The sequence below is a fragment of the Panicum virgatum genome, chromosome 1K (assembly GCF_016808335.1).
Source record: "Panicum virgatum strain AP13 chromosome 1K, P.virgatum_v5, whole genome shotgun sequence".
In the NCBI taxonomy this organism is placed as follows: Eukaryota; Viridiplantae; Streptophyta; class Magnoliopsida; order Poales; family Poaceae; genus Panicum; species Panicum virgatum.
The window spans coordinates 40,557,596-40,564,383 of NC_053136.1; positions in this window are offsets into that span (position 1 = coordinate 40,557,596).

The following is a 6,788-nucleotide window of genomic DNA, read 5'->3' on the forward strand; positions in this document are numbered from 1 at the left end:
GAGCCTGGGAGCCGGGTGCTGTGGTCGCAGGTGATCTCGAAGCCTTGCCGGAACCGGAAGCAGCCGGGCGCAGTCCCTAACGAGTAGGAGAACGTGGAGTCCCCGCAGCGGGTGGAGCAATGAGCCAGGGAGGCGTTGGAAGGGACAGACAAGATCCCTCCTCCGTCGCCGGCAGCGGCGACTCCAGAAGCCAGGTCTGGCGCCCGCGGCACAGCTCCAGACGAGCACAAGCCAGCATGCCGGCGAGCATTGCCGCGAGCCCGCGAGCTCATCGTCGCGCGGCTGCGTTCTTTGGTGCTACGAGTTGGTGATGGCAGCAGTACGGGACGAGCACCGTTGCTAGCTGGTACTGGATGCATATGGCAGTTACGCCCGTTAGTTACGACCCCCCCCCCTTCCCCCCCCACGTATTAATAACCATCAGTGTCAGTTCATTAAACTTGTTACGGTCGTCGCCGGGGTCACCGCGCGTCACGAGCAGCAGCCCCACCATGCCATGCCCGCGATGATGTTTAAAGCAGCGATGGTCACCGTGACTTGAACGTAGTAGAGCCAGCTAAGCTAGCTCAGCTATGCACGGTCGTTTTTGTCCTCCTCAAAATGAACGCTCAATTCTGAATGGCCATGCTGCATGGTTTCTGGTCACTGGTCAACAACGCTTGTTTTCATCTCATGAATGGGCACTTGCTGGCTGCTGCGTTACATCCTCGACAGCTTAGTTTTGTAAGCCTAGCGGCCGCGGACGGTGCTGCTGCGGTCAAGCTACGCCCAGACTCCGGTGGATAGATGTGAGTGATGAATGGTAATAAGTGTGTAGTAGATGCCCTGCGAAGCAAGCTATTGCATTGCACATATGGGTCGATCTGCAGCCTGCCGGGTTTTAATTGGGAATGGACCGAATGGCTTCTCGGTTCAATAATCTAGATCATGGCACACCGGCCGTCATTGTCTCATTGAAGAACTTATATGTTGAAACTTGGCAGTGTTAGGAAACAGAACGCTACACTAGCAATAATTCCTAATTCTACCGCGTTCATCAAGGATCTCATGTAATCGCAGCGCATCGGAAGTAGAGTTGGAGTATGACGGAAGTAGATCTAGCTAGGTACCTCCCTGCCGAGTAGGGTCTCTGAGTTCAGGTGCCTATCCTGCTCGACTACTATGCCTAGACTACCCAGCGGACAGGCACTCGGCTGGACGACAGAAGGGTCCTTAGCGGATCAGGATTAAGGCTCGACATAGATACCCGGATATCTAGGGATCTTAACCGACCGGCTTCCTTGTAAACAACCCGTGTAGATCTTTTCCTTTACTTGTAACTCATGGCTCCTAGACTATAAATGGGACATGGTGGGATCCATAGGAAACACAATGCAACACAATCCGCTTCATTCATTCATCCCGCAAGCCCTAATATAGCAACCAACAGGACATAAGGTATTACGCTACTCTAGTGGCCCGAACCTGTCTAATCTTTGTGTCATCACGTAACCATCGACCTCTTGGCTCCAGAATCCTTCACCTGAAATATAATGTCGGGCATTACCCCTGGTGGACTTGCCGGATAAGCAATCCGACAGAGTAGCTCGCCCCAACGTTGTCGCGCGCCGATGAAGAGAAAGCAGATCGCAGCTCGCGGTTCCTCCTCCTAGTCCCACATAGTCCCACCGATTGGCACCACGGTAACGCAACAACGCCTCATCGGAGTCCACACGTACGGGACGAGAACGCCGATCGCCGGTGTGCTAGCACCGCGTGCTCGGCTAGGGTTTCGTGGTGAGGTGGAGAGGCGGCAGTGGCTAGGGCTTATAGCGCGAAATGAATGATCCGCCCCTAGTCCTACTTCTCATTATAAAGACCCCACTAATAATGAGCCATCACACAGAAAGCCCATTAGGGTTCTAATCTTTCTCGAATCAATATCCGGTTCATGCATGATTGTCTCTTACATATCACTAATAGGCAGATAGGGTAAAATGCACCGTCGCTACTTTCAACTTGACTCCAGATATCATCCAGATCCCTAACTCCGCCGCGCTGCCTTGCCACCCGCCCACACACCACCACCCACCGCTTGTCGATTTCTCCCCCCTACCTTCTCTTCTAACACCAGCGGCCATTGGAGCTCCCGGACCCCGGCAATCCCGGAACCCTAACCTCACTGCCGACCTCGACCACCACCCCGACCAGCGGCGTGACCTCTCCGCCGGCCGCTCCCCCCCCCCACCTCCATCCCCCAGCCCCCAACCCCGAACCCCTAATCCCAATCGGCGGCAAGCGGCGGCGCAAGAGCAAGGAGGAAGAACCGCGAGCTCTCCAGACGATGCATCCAGATTTTATTGCGCGAGTGATGTATAGCTCTTGCGCGGGGAGGGGGGGGGGGGGCTTTGGTGGGGCTCGGGTGCTGTTCCTTGACCTCATCGTAGCTGAATGCAGCAAGGTAGCCAGCAAGTTAGTAGCTTCATCGGCCACAACTTTTCATTTTCATTAAGAAAAAGCAACCTGCTCCCAGTATAGAAAACTCCTAAACCCCGGCTATGCAGGCGAGAGGAATTTTTTTAGAACTAGCTCCATAAATTCGCTCCTACGATGATTTAAAAACGGACCTAGCTAGGTGCTACTCAGACGCTCTAACAACTAGGCTAGAGGCCCTTTCACGACAGCAAAGAAAACATAAACTGCAAAAGATCACAGTGATGGATCGGAACCGTATTTTGTAAGATTCACGGCAATACTTGCATGGAGTTCTGATCCAAGAATGGACGAGGGGGAGGTTGGTGGCGCGCTGTGCTCTACTGCTCTCCCTCTCCGCGACGTGCCGAGGCAGCTCCAGAGCAAGAACGACGAGCCAGGAAGGAGGGAGGGCAGGGTTGCAGCGTGGAGGGGTTCTTGGTTAGTCGGCCAAGATGAGTATGCTGCGTTTGGATCTCGGATGGGGTGAGGGCAAATTGAACTGGACATCTGATTCAAATCAGGGGGAATTGAATTGTTATCCCAAATTATTTAAGTTCTGCATTTGGTTAAGAAAAACTGTAAACACAGAAATAGAGTGGATATTCCACGGGCCAAGTCAGCACCGAATTTGACATGGCTGGTTCCTCTACCAGCCAGGCATGCCTACCCCAACCAAGCTCTGGTGCGAAGTCAAACGTCGGTATTGGCTCAGCACCGTATTAGCAAAAACCTCATCTTGATCTCTCTACCATGAATTCTGTGAAGCTAAAGCTCTCAAAACAATCCTTGCCCAAAATTAATCAAACCCATTCCATGTCAGTATGTCAGCTTTTCCTTGCCCAATTGGTCAAACTAAACGCTTGATCTGTGCGAATGTTCTGAACATAGGAATTTCAAACTAAACGCCTCTAATCGAACTAAGCAGTAGATTTATCCTTTGTTTCGTGATTTTCTTTATGTGATAACTTGGAGCAGCTCCCATATATTTTATATATGCGCGCTGCACTGCTGCTACCAAAACAGTTTTGGGGAAAAAGTGATTAGAAAACGTACCAATTGGATGTATGTAGGGTATCACGGATTGATTTTTGTCCTATTTTCGGCGTCAAGTTTAATCTCAGAGGTTATCACATATCAATCGCAGGTGCTTGATAGGCGCTTTGGTCTCCTTGGGCTTTGGCCGGCCTCGCTTCTTTGTCATTTGTCAAGCAGGTCTATTCCAGACCTGTTTCCGTGGATGATCTCTCCACTGATGAAAGGCGGGAAAGGGCTCTTAGCTTGCTTTGCTGGTCACGGAGGCGGCTACGGGTGGTCGGTCAGGGGACAAAATGATGGTACCGGGGGGCCGGAGGGAGAGGTGGCAGCCGCAACGGCGCGAGCCAAGAGCTGATTTGGCTGCTGCCTAGTGGTGCTTGAGACCGCAGCCGTGTGGCGAGCGACGGCACGCAGGCGAGGGGGGAGGAAGAAAGCAGGCAACCAGCCACGGCTAGGCCGGATGCGCGAAAGCATCACCACGAGCCAGGTCAGAGCGCAGGAATGGGGTGGGCTCTACGCGGCTGCATGTCTGCCGTGCGGGTCTGCGTTGCCAGCCTGGCATGGCAAAGCTCCTAGCAAAAGGGCCCGTTATCCTGGGCCCTAGTCTGATCAGCGTTCTAACTCAGCTTGCAGGGGTGGGCTCTTAAATGGGTAGGCAAAGCCGCCCCGCAAAAAAAAAAAAAGCACAGTTGTGGCTCATGCCGTCCAGCTACAAAACTTCCGTGGCCCAATACATCCCACCCCACCAAAACCCGCGGACAACAGAGAAAACCCTCAAGACCCGCAAGAAATCATGCAACCCCTCGCACTTAGTTTTTTTTACATATTTACCATTATATCGGATGACACTCGTCCGATTAGCACTCTTAAAATGACACATATATATTTACCACTCTTGTCTCGCGGCTCCTTCAGTTTTACCACAATTGCCTACGTGGCACGCCACGACGGTACGACACGGTGGCGCACAGTCAGTAGGTGGATGCGAAATGTCCTCCATGCCCCTAATCTCCTCCTATCTTCTCTCTCTCCGACAGCTGGGTCCTGCAGCTCCTCTCGCTGCCAGGTGGGTTCCACTCGTTAGCTTCATCTTCTACCTCCAGCTCGACCATCTTCTACAATAGCAGCAGCAGCACAAGAACAGGGCATGGAAGGGGAGAGTTGACTGAGACTGGCGGTCGGCCGTCGGCGAGCGCATTTCGCCGGACGAGGTGCCGGCAGCGCCACCGCCCGAGCCGAGGGATGGTTGGGTAAGGGGCCCGGGGCCAGAAGGTGTCGACGTCGTCCTCCATGCTCCAGCGCTGTAGGAGAAGGGGCGGCCTCGGCGGGCGCTAACACCGGTGCCGGCGGGGAGGCTGTCGTGCTCGGTGCGGGCAGCAGGAGGCTGCTGGTCGTCCCAGATGATGCCGAGGAGGGTGTGGGCCGCGGTGGACAACGAGGGCGGCGCAGCGAGGCCTGCCTCTCGGCGGTCATGGCGGAGGCAAGCGTGACCACTGCCCGGCGCCCCGCCGCGAGGTCGTCCTTGTCGCGGAGCTTGAGCAGGTCGCGGAGGTTGCACGATCCCGCCGCCCCCACCGCCGGCGGCAGCCCCACCGCGACAAGCTGGTCCGCCAGCGTGACGCTGTGCCGCATCACCCGGCCACTTCTCCAATGCCGTTGGGTTGCGCCAAATGGAGGCGGCAGACGGAGCCAACTTTATTCGGCTGGCATTCCTCCACGATGGTGCTGGAGGATGGGGAAGAGGAGGGGGGGGGGACCCTTCGACGAATTGGACCCTGCAGTTCAACCGGGTGGTGCTGGATTGGATCAACATTTGGGATCGCAAATAGGAGGGCGAGTTCACCCAACTCAGATTCTACTTCAGCCAACTTGACCTCACCAAGAAGTGTAAGCAGTTCCTTAAATTTTTAGCTGCATAAATCCTTTGCTGTTTGCCCTGATGATTAGTCAATGTTTAGTTGATTACTTCTTGCAATATTAATTTATTAACACATCCTTTGGCTTTCACTCATGTATGCATAACTTCCTATACAATGTTGTGAAAAAAATTACTTGTATTGTCGCTGAACTTGGTAGATATCTAGAGCTAACTATCAAGTTATGTTTCATAAGCATTTACAGTGATGAAAACCATATACAAAACAAATGCAATCAGCACAGCCTGGCAAAGAAATGAGTTATTGAGATTCTAGCTTGTGCAGGGCCTAGGGTACATTGACTAATCCAATGTTGTCAATGGCAAAAGTATTTGGACATTCTACAGTGGTGGATGATGCACTCTACTAAATACCCTGTACTCTCGCGCATGGCAAGGGATCTATTTGTTGACACCGTTTTTTGACACGTGTCAAGGAAGGTAATGTTGTGAAGAAGAGGTTGCCGATTTGAAAGAAACCAAAACATGCACAGTGGCAGAATCTGAGTCGCAGTCGACGGGCCGAAGGAATATTCCAAGAAGATGCTGATATGCACGTTTTGGTAACCGGCCGATCGAAACCTTGCCGATGAATCAGAGAAAAGGAAAGAGTTTGATTCGACTAGGATTCTGATGATTCGGTTATAATTTTTAGTATAGTTTATTTTAGGAAATCTTTATTTTTTAGTCAAGTAATGTGTTTGCCGTAATCGGCTAGGACTTGTTAGCGTTGGGCTATATATATTAGATGTACGAGACCGAAAAAAGTTGATGCACATCCAATACAATAAATTTTTATAATTTCCTTGCACTTTACTTTTCCTGTCGGCGACTTCGCTATTTTCTTTTTCGGCGAGTTCTTTCAAGCTGATCAAGGATGTCTCGCATTCGAGCGACTTGATTTGCTGGTAAGTTTTCGTTTTACCGAGTATATCTGAGCTTTAGCTTCCGAGCGTATCGCTGTGGCTTCGTTCAGATCTATTCAAAAGTTATCGAATTTGTCTAGGCTTTGAATTCGGGCACATCGCTGTTTTCTTGTTTAGATTTATTCACAATTTATCGATATCAGCTAGATTTGTAGGCTTTTTCTGTGTTTTTGGCCATTATCATATCTATCTGCTTCGAAACACGTTAAATCGGCTATAGGCTTTGCGATATTATTACATTATCATAAAGGCTGATTTAGATCTATTTCAAGCAATATCGAGTAACATTATCTAAGTTGCACATTCGTAGCTTTGATCTTGTTACGCACGTGCAATCGGCTCATTCGAGCTGATTTTGTCGTTTCCCGCATTGGCTGATCTGCCGACGCGCCTATTTATCCCGCACCTGCATTTAATATTCTTTTGTCGTTTTCTCTATCCGCAGAGCTTGCCGATAC